This window comes from Oratosquilla oratoria, chromosome 35 (assembly GCF_046742065.1).
Source record: "Oratosquilla oratoria isolate Oo_2021 chromosome 35, ASM4674206v1, whole genome shotgun sequence".
Lineage (NCBI taxonomy): Eukaryota > Metazoa > Arthropoda > Malacostraca > Stomatopoda > Squillidae > Oratosquilla > Oratosquilla oratoria.
The window spans coordinates 29825481-29842361 of NC_134811.1; positions in this window are offsets into that span (position 1 = coordinate 29825481).

The following is a 16881-nucleotide window of genomic DNA, read 5'->3' on the forward strand; positions in this document are numbered from 1 at the left end:
CGTCAATGTTGTCTATAACAGTATTGGCAATACCACTATTGCCTCCAAATAATGACCCAATTTTGTTTTAAGTTTAGAATGCGTGAATATTTTCCCTGAATCTCTTTTGTATTCGCATCTGATATAAACATCTGTTTCCAGGGAACGATCCGAAGGTAAAGAGAGAGAGAGAGAGAGAGAGAGAGAGAGAGAGAGAGAGAGAACAGAACAGGTAACGGGCGGACGCAAAGACAATAATGCTATCGATTCGTTTTCTTAATTGTGAAGTACTATAACATAAACAAAGATTAAATCTTACAACAAATAATCATGGGAATCTGAATACTGGCATGTGTCAGCTGGCTGCAAATTTGTATACAATAACTTTGATAAAGCAAATGGCGTACAATGGGCTGCAGCTTGAACACAAGGCAGAGACCTACCCTGACTATCCCTACCTTGTGATCTTTCCTGATTAGATGTGCTTTGTAACCTTTTCTAATTGTAAATGCTCTCCATTTATTTATGCATTGTCTGCTTTCTCGCCTGAAGATGTGTATTATACGAAAACGCTCTGTATTTTCTTCTTTTCTTTTCCCAAGTGGTTACCAGCAAATCATTGGATCATATGCCATTTGTGATTAATGTGCACCAAACTAGTAAATGGATTTAGGATCTGTTGCGAACATAACGTGTATACCAGTAAGCATCTTCCCTCTTACAAAATAGGTACCCCACATTGGGGGTTACTGCATGTGGTAATTGCATAGTAGCATGCAGCCAATTCCTTAGGGTCTGAGTTTGAGCGCCCCTGCAAACTAGAGCAGCACATTGGTTGTGGTATGATGCTACTTTTTTTGTACTATAGATATCCTTCCTTTTTTGCCGTTTTCATAAAACTGTCCTTTACCACTTTTAATATAATTTTTCCCGTCTGTCCCTTGTGGAAAGAATTCTGCCACCGTGATTTCCACGAGAGTCGTAGGCGACAAAATGGTACAAAGTGATGGGACTAGGGATCCTGTTCTATATTTACCCTACGATTAGTCCAGGTAACATACAAAGAGGGGATAAAAGCCATCAGGAAAGAAACGACAAAGTTATCTAAGTAAGACAGGAAATGAGATAAGTTTGACCCAATATAAAAGCTAATAGATTTTTTCGTCTGAGGTTTTTGTGTGAATCTCTCACGTCATGTTCTCCACAGTTGCTTACACCGTAACGTGTCCGGTGTACATGGAAAGTATCTTTATGGTAGTTGGACTCTTGTAGATTATAGCTTGCCTCAGTTCATATTTATGTATAGTTCTTTCAAAGTGCCAAAGAACTTCTTTGGCACTTTGCTGATATGTATCGGTATTCAAAGATAGTTTAGCCTTCTGTGATAAAGTGCAGTCAAGTCATGATAGTAGAAGTAATAGGTTTCTTTGATTTCCAACTCGTACATCACTTTTCTAAGTAAGTGTTGAGGTACTCGTTTTATCAACTGTAGGTACACGTGCGTTGTTTTGAATCCCTAGACAGTTATTGTTGATTTGTGGGACTTGTTTACTGCCATATATGGTATTCCAAACGGTACAGAATCCTTTAATTCGTGCAACGTACGGATGATGATGTACCACAGCCGGGCCTTGTAGCGTGTAAAGTAAAATTGATAAAACGAGAACCTCGACAATTTCAATGTCTTATGTTTGTACTTGGTAACAGACGAAGAAAACTGTCGTAATTAGAAATAAACGAAACCTGTTACTTCTATTATGACTTATCTGCGTTATCTAGAGGCTACTAAACTAGCCCCATGCCAACGAGGCTTTACGTTGGAGATGGTTAAAACCTACTGATCCAGTTTCATAGTATTCAGAGTGAAAACAGCTGGAGAAATAGGTTTGTAGTAGAACACAGCACTGCAGTGCGACGGGAATGGCTGTTGACAACACCGAAGTTGTCATTGTTGTCTATATGAATATTGGCAATACCACTATTGCTTCCAAATGGAACACTGAGACGTATTAGCGAAGTGAGAAAGAACTTTCCTTCTACTAATATTTTTTATATTATTTATTTGTTTTATCATTTGTCCGTTTAATATTGTTTGATTCTCATTAGTTATGTCAATTTATTATTTACTATTTACCTGCTTAATATCTAACTATACCTATGCATTTATGTATTTTATTTATTGTTTACATTATTATAGTTTTTATTTATTCATTTTTTTGTTTATCATTCATGATTTTTTTTTTTTGGCATCCGACCTAGATATGGACCAAAAGGTCTCTTGTCGGCATGCTCCGCCTTTGTAATCCTTTGTCTTTGTAATCCTTTGTACATTTTACGAGAGTACAATTACCACAACGAGGTTTCCCACGGGGTGATCCCTTGGGGTTCGTGCGTGACTTTGACCCCAGTAGCTCTTATTTCGTAAGTTTTATATTTACACTTTTAAAGTTGTTTTCATTATATTCTTAACTGATTCCAGTGGCTTAATGATTTTTCAGTCAAAAAATGACGCTAGCAATGTGTCAGACACTTAAAAACTTGATTTGTCATCGGGGAATTTTTTTTTTATCGTAGTACACAATATTTTTATATAAATAAAACCACTGTAGTGTACGCTCTAAGAAGATTCCTGGAAAGGGATCGAAACGTCGGTAAATGAAATCTTCAGCTTAACTCCGGAGATTTCTTTACCTCTTAATCTTAACGAGTGCGGGACTTTGACCCGCCGTGAACGCCGCCATACTCCAGCGCACTTGTTCATCTGAAATACAAATAACCCACCACTACCACCACCACCACCACCACCACCACCGCGTTCACACTACTGTACATCATCTGCTGGACGGCATAGTACTTCCTTTGCTTAATGCAATGTTCCTTATTGTGATGGTGCTCAATTTTTGGTCTCAATATCCTACGTGTTACGAACATTTTAGTTGAATATTAGCAAAACTATAACAATGTTTGTGTCGTGTGTACTGACTGGTATTACTCGAGATTGTCTCTGGTCCCCTTAACCCCCCTACGTATATTGTCTGTGTAACTTAGTGTAGAATAACAATCTAATGAGGACCACAATGGAAATGAGCGTACATGCTTTTTTGTGTTATCCTCAGCAATTTGCAATTGTTAGTTCGAACTATGTATTCTTGTCATTATCTGAACTTCAAGTATATTGATTATTTGCCAAATAAATTTATCATCATTATTATTACGACACGTGCGCGTCATTCACCCCATAAAATCCACTGTTCATTGACCTTCCCCCGACCAATCGACCTTTATCTCTCATTCTTCCCCTTCCTCTCGTCTACTGCCCCGCCTTCCTTCCCAAAATCAGCTGACGTTTTGACCTCCTCGGATTCAATTTTACTTCTACTGTACTCACAGGTGACCTCTTGAAAGAGGTAATTAACCTTCTATCCCACAGTCTTGTCCTCAACGGTGATAAAATTGTTATAGTATAACTGCTTTCAGCTTCTAGAGGGCCGGCTAAAGGTTTGCTCTATAATGGTCAAAGGGAACTTTAGGTGTGGTTAAGACTCGCTAAAGGTCTCAGTGGCGGTTTCAGCTGTCTTCACGATAAAAAAGGTCATGTCAGGGCTACATTTTGTTGCTCTTTGTAACCTCTCCATACATTTGTTCTTGGTGTATTTGTGTGATCTATGTTCTTGCCTTCAGCTGAAGTGTTTTTATAAGGTGCCTCGTCGTTGCAGGGGTCAAAGGAGCTGGTCTTTTTCCTCTTACCTTCCTCACCCCTTTCCCTTTCACCCTCTCACCGTCCAGTCTTAACTTCTCCGCCAAAGAAGGGGGGCCTCCTTCGTCCTCATCTTCATCTTATCCTCATCCTCCTTCCTCCTTTTCCTCCTCTTCCTCCTCCAATTCCTCATCTTCTTTTTCCTCCTCTTCTTCATCCTCATCTCCATCCTCGTCATATTTTCCTCTCCTTTTTCCTCTTTCCTTCTGCTCTTTAGTTTCTCCCGACTTTCTCGTCCCCATTCTTTCTCCTCTTCGGTCTTCCCCGTTCCCCCACTCTTCCCCAACTATCGATCTTCGTTCCAAGTTTCGTAGACTCCCCCCGCCCGTAGCATCTCCTCCCCACCCTCTCCCTGTCTGCCTGGACGTCTTCCTGTCTGCCTGTGCCTGTCTTCCTGTCTGTCTGCCTGTGCCTGTCTTCCTGTTTGTCTGCCTGTGCCTGTCTGCCTGTGCATGTCCTACTTTCTGTCTGCCTATGCCTGTCTTCCTGTCTGTCTGCCTGTGCCCGTCTTCCTGTCTGTCTTCCTGTTTGTCTTCCTGTTTTTCTTCCTGTTTGTCTGCCTGTGGCTGTCCTCCTTTCTGTCTGCCTATGCCTGTCTTCCTGTTTGTCTGCCTGTGCCTATCTCCCTGTTTTTCTGTCTGTGCCTGTCTCCCTGTTTTTCTGTCTGTGCCTGTCTCCCTGTTTTTCTGTCTGTGCCTGTCTCCCTGTTTTTCTGCCTGTGCCTGTCTTCCTGTTTGTCTGCCTGTGCCTGTCTTCCTGTTTGTCTGCCTGTGCCTGTCTTCCTGTTTGTCTGCCTGTGCCTGTCTTCCTGTATGTCTGCCTGTGCCTGTCTTCCTGTATGTCTGCCTGTGCCTGTCTTCCTGTATGTCTGCCTGTGCCCGTCTTCCTGTATGTCTGCCTGTGCCCGTCTTCCTGTATGTCTGCCTGTGCCTGTCTTCCTGTATGTCTGCCTGTGCCTGTCTTCCTGTATGTCTGCCTGTGCCTCTCTTCCTGTATGTCTACCTGTGCCTGTTTTCCTGTATGTCTACCTGTGCCTTTCTTTACGCCAGTGCCTGTCTTTGCCTATGTGCCTGTGCCTGACCCTGTCTGTATGCCTGTGCCGGTGTGTGTGCCTGTGCTTGCCCTTGTCTGCCTGTCTTTGCCTGTCCGTGTGCCTGTGCTCGTCTTTGTCTGCCTTTTTATTTCCACCCGTCTTTTATCTGCTTGTCTGCCTCCCTTTCCCTTTTCCCTTTCTCTGAGTTGGCAGGGTAAGACGCTAACTACTAAAGCGTCAGCAGGAGGTTGTACACGTGTTGGTACACATTCACGTTGTACGTTAGTTTCTCTCGTGCTTCTCAATGGCCAGTAAGTCGTAGTACTCGGGGCAAAGGTGACAACCTCCGCTTACTGGCTTAATTTCTTATATTTCATTTAGTATTTGTTTGTATATATCAAATTTATTTTTTAATTTAATTTTTCCATTTTTTTTATGTAAACCTTTATTCTTGATTTTTATTCATCTTTTTTTTTTTGTAGACTTAGCAAAAGCATTTGGCTCCGTTCCAAGAAATAAATTATGAAACTGTTTAGTGGAGGAGTATGGAATAACAAGCAGACTGCAGAAAGCCATAGAAAGTACATACAAGCCGTGCTCGTGCCTTCTTAGGACTGGTTATGAGAAAGATGAATGGTTTGATGTAACAGGAGTGAAACAAGGAAGTGTTTTGTCCCCATTATTATTCATAGCATATATGGATAGCATTATTAAAAAGAATAAAAAGAGAATAGGAGATCAAGGAGAAGGGGATGGAGATGTACTAGTGTATGCAGATGACATTGCCTGCTGGAGTAACGTCAGATTAGTTAGAAAGAGCTCTAAATTGTTTGGAAAATATGTTTTAATGAGGCGGGGTAAACATTAATATTCAAGACTGAAATACTAAGCCACAAAAGAAAATGATGACATTGCAGAAATAATGATTGAAAAAGAATGTTAAAGAAGCAGTGTGTTAAGTATCTGGGAAGCGTGTTTACAAAAGATGGATGCAAGAATACAGAAGAGAACGGAGAGAATATGAAAGTACAGTAGAGGTGTTTGTGTTTTGTATCCTTATCCTAAAAAATAATGTTCCTACGGAGGCAAAAAAGAATATTTTTGAATCGGTTCTGGTACCGATTTTAATGTAAGCTGCTGAAAGCTGGACATTAACATCAAGAGACTGAAGCAGAATTCATTCGGCAGAAATGAAAACGTTAAGAGCAATAGTAAATAAAAGCAGAAGAGATAAAATTAGAAATGATGAAATAAGAGATGATTGGAGTAACATCAATTAGAAGCAAAATGGAAAAGGCACAACAAAGGTGGCTTGGGCACGTGGATAGAATGAATGAAGAAAGAATTGTAAAGAAAAGATGGTACTTGAGACCAGAAGGTAGAAGATCTGGAGGTAGACTGAAGAAAAGATGGAAAGATGAGAGTTGAAGAAATCCTAGAGGCAAATGGATTAAGAAAAATAGATGATTTGAGGGAAGAAGAAAGCTTTGAGAGGACTAACTGGAAAAGTGTGCTGGCCTGGCTGACAGGCTGAGAGCCTATCTGGGAACAGAAGTAATATGTATATATATATATATATATATATATATATATATATATAATATATATATATATATAATATACACAATATATATACACACAGATAGGGGTTACGTAGATCGGATTTTTGTGGCAAGACAGATACGTGAGAAAGATATAAGAAAAGATACGGATTTTTATGAATTTGGAAAAGGCTCATGACAGGGTAGACAGGAAGGCACTGCGGGAGGTATTGCAGATATATGGGATAAGAGGAAAGCTGTTAAGAGCAGTCAAGAATTTTTACGATAGTAGTAGAGCGTGTGTTAGGATTAGGAATAGTGGTTTGAGGTAAAGGTGGGACTTCGTCGGGGTTATGTCGCCCTGGCTGTTAAATTTATTCATGGATGTGGTGGTGCGAGAGGTATATGCAGAGATTGGAGCTGGTTAAAGAAAATGGAGAAAACTGGGAGATAAGCCAGCTGTTGTTTGCGGACGACACTGCGCTTGTAGCAGGATCAGAGGAGGGATTGAGGAAGTTAGTGACAGTTTGGGAAAGTGTACGAAAGGAGTAAGTTGAAGATAAATGTGGGTAAAAGTAAGGTGATGATATGCACAAGGGGAGAAAGTGGCAGCAGATTGAAAGAGTATTAAGGGAGAGTGAAGGAAGTAGTTTTAGGTACTTGGGTGCGAATGTGGCGGGAAAGGGGGGAGTGGGGGTGGAGGTAGAATGTAGATTGAGAGAAGAGACGATAGTTTGAATGGCTTTATTTATTTTTCAGTTTGTTTATGTAATAATTAATTATTCTTTTTTTTTATTTAATACCAATGTCACGCTTGTCTATGGGTGATTTTATTCGAGAATAACCCCCCATCCTCTAAGTAAAATCTTCTGGCGTCAAGTAGGAAGCATATAAAGAGGGTCATTGGTCTAATGGGCTAATTCTTTTTCTAATATTTTATCCTTGTTCTTGTACGGATTTTTTTTTTTAAATACAGTGGAGGACTGTATAGATTATGGAGAGCGTTGGGTGGATTTAATGAGGGTGGTGGGACTCCAGTATGATTCAGAAAAAACAACTAAAAGGGGTCTCGGTCGGTCTGGGCACTGTTCAGACCAGGTCTGACCAAGGACGATGTATATTTTTCTTAAGACGCTTTGGTAACGTTCCTACGGGCTACAGTCTGTGTTTGAGGACAAATATCCACCCGTAGACGGAAAGCCATTTTTCCATTTATTTCTTTATCTATATATTTTATTTTATTTTTGCGTCCACGGAACATTTCTGTTCTAAGTCTCCCTCGTACCTTTACTTGCATCACCTCTTTTTTTTTCATGTACTTGTGACCGTGGATGGGGGATAAGAATACCGTCATTATTTCCATACGTGTCGTAAAAGAGTTAATGGAAGCGGAGCGATGGGACTTTGAGATTCCTTTTGTTTTAATACTTAAACATGCCAGGCAGTTTTATTCAGCCAAGAGAAGCCTTCTTCTCCTGCTGCTCTTCGGCGAAGAGAGCAAGATGTTCGCGTTTGATGGGACGAGGAGTTCTCCGAGCGAGCGGAGGAAGAGCTGGAAGAGATCGGACTAAAAGATTCAAACATCAGCAAAGGAAGGCAGACGAGTCCAGGAGGATGTCGAGTTTTCTCAGTCTGACGAGAGAGAACCTGAAGAACCAGATGTGTAAGGATTACATAGTGTGTGTGTGCGTGTGCGTGTGTGTGTGCACATGCAAATGAAACGTTCTAACACGTTTGTAATATAAAATGTAAATCCCACATTCGGAGAAAAGAAACTGGAAGAAGATACGTATATAGCGATCACTGATCATCAGCGCTAAAGGGTATCAGTGATCGCAATATATATATATATATATATATATATATATATATATATATATATATAATAATAATTGTAATGTTTGTATATGTGCACGTAACTTCTGTGAAACAACTCGACATACTCATTTTTTAACGAAGTTTCTTTTTGGTTGAGTAGGGAGTTTGAAAATATTATTTCTTCGGGATATTGTTAATAGAAATTGTGATAAGGAGCCACGAGGATGTACTAAACCTCATCACATATTACCGGATTAAGAGAACATAATTAATTATGAGAAATAATCCTGCAGCTAACGAAGATAAACTGAAACAGTAGTGTAGAGTATTCGCACATATACAACAATGATAAAGAACATTGCAATACTGAATATATTGGATGTGCTATCCGATTATTTTCTTGGCTTAAAATCAACGTAGTTCGAGCCAGGAGGAGCAAAAAATCTTGTCTGAAAAACTCGTATCAATACAGCACTGCAGGACGTCAAAACTGATACTGTTACAAAGGATTACAAAGGCGGAGCATGCCGACAGGAGACCTTTTGGTCCATATCTAGGTCCATATCTGTTATGATGGGAACAACCCGGAACACAACTAAATTGAAATGCCTGGAAGACGTTTTGGTTATACAAGTCCAACCAGAGATATACTTACAACGAGTATGGATGTGTATTTTTTTGCAGCTCCCCACGGAGCACCCAAGAGAATTGAAGGTGCTCTCCAAAGGACTATCTTTCTTAGAAGATGTTTATGAATATATGGTTATAATTCTCTAGAAATTGGCATTCTATCTGATGGCTGAGGTTAAAGGGGAGATATTGTAAGTGGCGTAATATTATTTGAGTGAACTTCAAAATGGGTTAGTTTTGTAACGTTTTCTTCTTGTCTTCGCAGAGAGAAAATGGCTTGGAAGATTGGAAGTCGTTAAAAAAAGAAATGGTGAGTATGCTCTGTTATTTTGATCAAATTTGTTCTCAAAATTTTTCCAAATTTCGTGGGTGTAATACGTAAAATATGTATATACTTGTATAAATGCAGATGTATACGTATCTAATCATATTTGTACATAATGTTTACACACACACACACACACACACACACACACACACACACACACACACACACACACACACACACACACACACACGTGTATGTATGTGTGATATGTAGTAAATTCTGTAGCGTTATCATGAATTTCTCCCTAATTCGGTTGACGTTCTCGTCTAATGCTCAATTGTAACGATATTTTCCTCAATGCTGCGTGCTAAGAGCCCGCAAGATGTGCTATAGTGCCCTGCAATGTGAACATTATTGTTCAAGAGAACGTAATTGCTTTGTTCATAGTCAAGCGATATAAACTATTTTGAATATAGCGTACCCGGAGGGAGATTAAAGTTCTGACGTCATGTCGTTTTGCCATCTGATATAATGTCATATTGATGAGAGAGTGATTGACTTCATTTCAAGAGTTGGAGCTGATAGGGACGAATAAGAAATATATTATGTATACATGTTTGTACATGTATACGTGTATGTATACACACACACACACACACACACACACACACACACACACACACACACACACACACACACACACACACACACACACACACACAGACACACAGACACAGACACACACACACAGACACACACACACAGACACACACACACAGACACACACACACAGACACACACACACACACACACACACACACACACACACACGTGATTTATTTTGTGCGCGCGAAGGAAAATAAAAGTCGTGTCCCAAATTTATTCCCGACTAGTTTGACACTGAAGAAGCTCTTATGCTAAACTAGTCTCGAATAAATTTGGAATAAGACGCGTCTTTCTTCATTCACACATACTGTATATATGAAGATCTGGAGTCTAGGATCCATATTGAAAGGGAGAAGCGTAAATACCAGACTAAAGGTGAAGTTTAATGCCTGACGTTTCGGCCCTAGTCTTAGGGCCGTCTTCAGGAGTGATGAGGCACAGTGATCAAAGGGCTTGTTATATTAGCCGTAGTTGGAACTGCGAGAGGCGTTCCCCACTGCCGAAACCACCCGAGCTCCCCTTCCTCATCCAGTTTCTACAAGAACCAACCTTACATATACAATTGTACGCAATGGATCTACATTCTTAAAAAAAAAATCGTTAAATAAAATAAAATACACACTTGTACGACAACTGAAAATGTACAAATGATGGCAGAGAGTACCAAACAACTGGTCACAAAGGTGTAGATAACTGTTCTCAATAGTCTTCACATAAATTCTTGAATTCACAAAGAAATCGATAAGATGAATACAAAAATACGCATATGATAACAGAAAGAAACAAAACCTGCCATGTTCACATACAAGATCAATGCAACCTTCTATACACACAGGCATACGCTCTGTTCATCCAGGTCAGACAATTGATCACAACCTTGCACAGACAACTGCTTACCGTCGTTTCTATTAGCATTCATATAACCGAAGTTGTACAGCTGTCTGTACACGTTTGTGACCAGTTCTTTAGTACTCACTGCCATGATTTGCATCTTTTTAGTTGTCGGACAAGTGTTTGTTTTGTTCATTTTATTTTATTTTATTTATTCTTTATATTTTTAACAATGTATGCGAGATCAATTGTGTTCAATTGTATATGTTAAATTATCTGGTTCTCGTAGAAACTGGAGGAAGGGGAGCCCAAGTAGCTTAGGCATCGCGGACTACCTCTCCCAGTTCCAACTACGGCCAATATAACGAGCTTTGATTACTGTGCCTCGTCACACTCCTGAAGACGGTCCTAGAACTAGGACCAGAACGTCGGCCATTAAACGTCCAACTTTGAGTCTGGTGTTTACGCTTCTCCCTTTCAACAAATACACACGCGCACACACACACAATATTGGCAGTGACAACTTGAGGATGATGGACAAAAAATCGGATCTAGGTCTGGATTTATTCCTGATCAGTTTCGCATTGAGGTTCTTCAGAGGAAGATGATCAACGTGAAACCGGTCAGGAAGAAACTCGGAACCCCCTTATAAAGGTGTGGCTGCATCAAAGCGTACTCACCCCACACCCATCAAAAACGCACTCGTTGTTCATTGTCCCCATCTTAGCTGTTTGTGGATGAGGGTCATTCCTCCTTGGCACAGTGCCCGGAATAGAGGCAGTGCAACCAGAAGCAGCACCTCCACAGCGGGGCCAGGATGTCGAAGTTAGTTCACCACCAGCGCTTCACCACATGGGTACCCATACACTCCTCATCCACTCGAGAAATATAGGCACAAGAAATTCCTAAGTGCAGGGTCATTTTTTTTCTTTTTTTTTACTATTTGTAATTGCTCTTCATTCGTACCTTTCTTCTATCCACATTCTTTTTGCATCTCATGTCCCCTTAAACCAATCTGTCCACCTCGTTTCTGATCTTCCCCTAAGTTCAGTCCATCGACTTTCTTCTTCTTTCCTCTTCTTCTCCTGCTGCTTCTCCTGCTGCTTCTTCTCCTGCTTCTGCTGCTACTTCTTGTGCTTCTGATTTTTCTTCTGATTTTCTCCTGCTTCTTTTTCTGCTTTTTCTATTGCCTCTTCTGCTTCTCCCGATTCTCCTGATTCTGCATCTTATTTTTTTCTGCTTTTTCTTCTGCATTCTTTTTCGTCTGCTTCTGCTTTTTCTGATTCTGATTCTTTTGCCTTTGCTGCTTCTGCTTCTTTTGCCTCTGCTGCTTCTGCTGCTTCTGCTTCTACTTATACTTCTGCTTCTTCCGCTTCTTTTCTTCTGGTTCTGCTTCTTCTGCTGCTTGTTACTGTGCTGCTTCTTCTTGTTCTGGTTTCTTTTTCTACTGATTCTTCTACTGCTGCTTGTTCTGCTTCTGCTGCCGCGGCTTCTGCTTCGCCTTCTGCTTCTGCTTTTTGTTCTGCTTCTGCTTCTACTGGTTCTTCTGCTGCTTCTGCTTCTTTTGGTTCTGCTACATCTGCTTCTTTTTATTGTTTCATCTACTTTTGCTAATGCTTTTGCATCTGCTTCTGCTGCTTCTTTTTCTTCTGCTACCTTTTCTTTTCTTCTTTTGCTTCTGCTGCTGCTTATTCTTTTTGCTTTTGCTTCTTTTTTTCTGCAGCTTCAGCTTCTGTTTCTTTTTTGCTTCTGCTTCTGCTTCATCTTCTGCTTCTACTTCTGCTTCTTCTGGTTCTTCTGATGCTTTTTATGTTGTGCTTCTGCTTATTCTGCTGTTTCTGCTTCTGCTTCCTGCTGCTTCTTCCTACTTCTGCTTCTTTTAGTTTTCTGCTGCTTCTCATACTTCTTTTTCTACTTCCGCTTTTGCTGCTGCTTCAGCTTCTGTTTCTTTTTTGCTTCTGCTTATTTTTCTTCTGCTTCTGCTTCCTCTGCTTCTTTCTGCTTCAGCTTCTGCTTCTTATTCTTCTGCTTCTGCTTATATTACTTCTGTTGCTTCTTTTTCTGTTTTTTCTTGTTCTTTTTCTTCTGTGCTTCCGCTTCCTCTGCTGCTGCTTATTCTTCTGTTTCTTCTGCTTCTTCTTTTGCTTCTTGTTCTTCTGCTTCTTGTTCTTCTTTCCTTCTGCTTCGACTTCTGCTTCTGCTTTTGCTTCTGTTTCTTGTTCTGCTTGCTTATTGTTCTGTTTCTTCTGCCTTTGCTTCTGCTTCTTTTTCTTCTGTTCCTTCTTTTTCTTTTTCTTCTGCTTCGTCTTCTGCTGCTTCTGCTTCTGCTTCTTGTTTTCCTGATTTTCTTCTTCTGATAGTCTTCTCCTTTTGATAGTCTTTTTCTGATAGTCTTGTTCTTGTTCTTCGGATATTCTTTTCTTGTTCTTCTGATAGTCGTCGTCTTATTCTTCTGATAGTCGTCGTCTTGTTCTTCTGATAGTCGTCGTCTTGTTCTTCTGATAGTCGTCGTCTTGTTCTTCTGATAGTCGTCGTCTTGTTCTTCTGATAGTCGTCGTCTTGTTCTTCTGATAGTCGTCGTCGTCTTGTTCTTCTGATAGTCGTGGTCTTGTTCTTTTGATAGTCGTCGTCTTGTTCTTTTGATAGTCGTCGTCTTGTTCTTCCGTTTTTAGTCGTCTTGTTCTTCTGATAGTCGTCGTCTTGTTCTTCTGATAGTCGTCGTCTTGTTCTTCTGATAGTCGTCGTCTTGTTCTTCTGATAGTCGTCGTCTTGTTCTTCTGATAGTCGTCGTCTTGTTCTTCTGATAGTCGTCGTCTTGTTCTTCTGATAGTCGTCGTCTTGTTCTTCTGATAGTCGTCGTCTTGTTCTTCTGATAGTCGTCGTCTTGTTCTTCTGATAGTCGTCGTCTTGTTCTTCTGATAGTCGTCGTCTTGTTCTTCTGATAGTCGTCGTCTTGTTCTTCTGATAGTCGTCGTCTTGTTCTTCTGATAGTCGTCGTCTTGTTCTTCTGATAGTCGTCGTCTTGTTCTTCTGATAGTCGTCGTCTTGTTCTTCTGATAGTCGTCGTCTTGTTCTTCTGATAGTCGTCGTCTTGTTCTTCTGATAGTCGTCGTCTTGTTCTTCTGATAGTCGTCGTCTTGTTCTTCTGATAGTCGTCGTCTTGTTCTTCTGATATTAGTCGTATTTTTCTTATGTTAGTCGTCGTCTTGTTCTTCTGATAGTCGTCGTCTTGTTCTTCTGATAGTCGTCGTCTTGTTCTTCTGATAGTCGTCGTCTTGTTCTTCTGATAGTCGTCGTTTTGTTCGTCTGATAGTCGTCTTCTTGTTCGTCTGATAGTAGTCTTCTTGTTCGTCTGATAGTCGTCGTCTTGTTCTTCTGATAGTCGTCGTCTTGTTCTTCTGATAGTCGTCGTCTTGTTCTTCTGATAGTCGTCGTCTTGTTCTTCTGATAGTCGTCGTCTTGTTCTTCTGATAGTCGTCGTCTTGTTCTTCTGATAGTCGTCGTCTTGTTCGTCTGATAGTCGTCGTTTTGTTCGTCTGATAGTCGTCGTTTTGTTCTTCTGATAGTCGTCTTCTTGTTCGTCTGATAGTAGTCTTCTTGTTCGTCTGATAGTCGTCGTCTTGTTCTCCTGATAGTCTTCTTCAGATGGTCTTCTGATAGTCCGCTTCTGATAGGTTTCTTCTTGCGATAGTCTTCTGTTAGTAGTCTTCTGTTGATAATAGTCTTTTGTTGATAATAGTCTTTTGTTGATAAGTCTTCTGTTGATAATAGTCTTTTGTTGATAATAGTCTTCTGTTGATAGTAATCTTCGTCTGATGGTAGTCTTCGTCTGATGGTAGTCTTCGTCTGATGTTAGTCTTCGTCTGATGGTAGTCTTCGTCTGATGGTAGTCTTCGTCTGATGGTAGTCTTCGTCTGATGGTAGTCTTCGTCTGATGGTAGTCTTCGTCTGATGGTAGTCTTCGTCTGATGGTAGTCTTCTTCTGATGGTAGTCTTCGTCTGATGGTAGTCTTCGTCTGATGGTAGTCTTCGTCTGATGGTAGTCTTCGTCTGATGGTAGTCTTCGTCTGATGGTAGTCTTCGTCTGATGGTAGTCTTCGTCTGATGGTAGTCTTCGTCTGATGGTAGTCTTCTTCTGATGGTAGTCTTCGTCTGATGGTAGTCTTCGTCTGATGGTAGTCTTCGTCTGATGGTAGTCTTCGTCTGATGGTAGTCTTCGTCTGATGGTAGTCTTCTTCTGATGGTAGTCTTCGTCTGATGGTAGTCTTCTTCTGATGGTAGTCTTCTGGTAGTCTTTCTTTTTCGTCTTCTGATAGTCTTCTTCTTTTTCGTCTTCTGGTAGTCTTCTTCTTTTTTCGTCTTCTGGTAGTCTTCTTTTTTCGTCTTCTGATAATCTTCTTTTTTCGTCTTCTGATAATCTTCTTCGCCTTCTTCTGATAATATTCTTTTTCGTCTTCTGATGATCTTCTTTTTTCGTCTTCTGGTAGTCTTCTTTTTTCGTCTTCTGGTAATCTTCTTTTTTCGTCTTCTGATGATCTTCTTTTTTCGTCTTCTGATAATCTTCTTTTTTCGTCTTCTGATAATCTTCTTTTTTCGTCTTCTGATAATCTTCTTCGCCTTCTTCTGATAATATTCTTTTTCGTCTTCTTCCTCTGATAATCTTTTTCTTCTGATAGTCTTCTTTTTCTCCTTCTGATAGTCTTCTTCTTCTTTTTCTTCTGATGGTCTTCTTCTTTTTCTTTTTCTTCTTCTGATGGTCTTCTTCTTTTTCTCCTTCTGATAGTCTTCTTCTTTTTCTCCTTCTGATAGTCTTCTTCTTTTTCTCCTGATAGTCGTCTTCTTTTTCTCCTTCTGATAGTCGTCTTCTTTTTCGTCTTCTGATAGTCTTCTTCTTTTTCGTCTTCTGATGGTCTTCTTCTTTTTCTTCTGATGGTCTTCTTTTTCTTCTTCTTCTGATGGTCTTCTTTTTCTTCTTCTTCTGATGGTCTTCTTTTTCTTCTTCTTCTGATGGTCTTCTTTTTCTTCTTCTTCTGATGGTCTTCTTCTTTTTCTTCTTCTTCTGATGGTCTTCTGATTTTTCTTCTTCTTCTGATGGTCTTCTGATTTTTCTTCTTCTTCTGATGGTCTTCTTCTTCTGATGGTCTTCTTCTTTTTCTTCTTCTGATGGTCTTCTTCTTTTTCTTCTTCCGATGGTCTTCTTCTTTTTCTTCTTCTGATGGTCTTCTTCTTTTTCTTCTGATGGTCTTCTTTTTTCTTCTGATGGTCTTCTTCTTTTTCTTCTCATGGTCGTCGTCTTTTTCTTCTGATGGTCTTTTTCTTCTGATGGTCTTTTTCTTCTGAGTCTTCTTCTTCTGATAGTCTTCTTCTGATAGTCGTCTTCTTCTGATAGTCGTCGTCGTCTTCTTCTGAAAGTCTTCTCTCATTGTTAGTGTATGCCCAAACCATCTCTGCATTCTTGATAAACCCTGTCTACAGACACCCCCACCACGCTCCATCTCCATCTCAACGCCTTTCACTATCCATCCTCTCCACCATCATACTTCTGAAACACTTCATTTCAAACAGGTCTAGGCTCTTTCTTTGTCCTTCAGATTCAAAGTCTCTGCTTCATACAGTGCCGTGGGCACAATCGCTCCTATGTAGTCTTCTCTTTGCATCCATCCCCAGAGACATATTCCTCATGACACTTTTTATTCCATCCAGATATTTATTAGCTCGCCTTGCTCTAGAAAACTTGAAGTCAAAACCTCCCAGATCAGGGAGGAGGGAGAGCTTGAAGGAGAGTGAGGGTGGATGGGGGGTAAGAGCAAGTGTGAAGAGCTGTAGGGCTAGAGAGAGGCTACTAATGAGAGAGACTTGGCTGCTAAGAAGATGCTATCGACTTGACCTGACAAAGTTTTTTCCCTCGCTCCATTTCGTTCGTTGGGTGTTCATGAAAGCCCACCTCCGGAGTTCGACAGTCTGGGGACAACATTCTTGTCGGGCATGATTTTTCTGAGGAAGTGATGCCACATTCTCAGTTATCGTGTTCACATGGAAGAACGTCACCTGATGACGTAATGCATTTACTGACGTCTGAGGTCGATCGCATCGGGCTGACGTATAGGGCGCTGTGCGAACGACGTGGACGGCTGCGGAGGGAGTATAACTAACGGAGGCGTAAGAACACCGTAGAGTTTCAAGACGACGTGTCCCTTTTTTTTCTTTTCTTCTTCTTTTCTTCTTTTCTTCTTTTCTTTTCTTTTCTTCTTTTCTTTTTTTCTTCTTTTCTTCTTCTTTTCTTCTTTTCTTTTTCTTCTCTTTTTCTTCTTTTTCTTCCTCTTCTTCTTCCTCTTCTTCTTCTTCCTCTTCTTCTTCC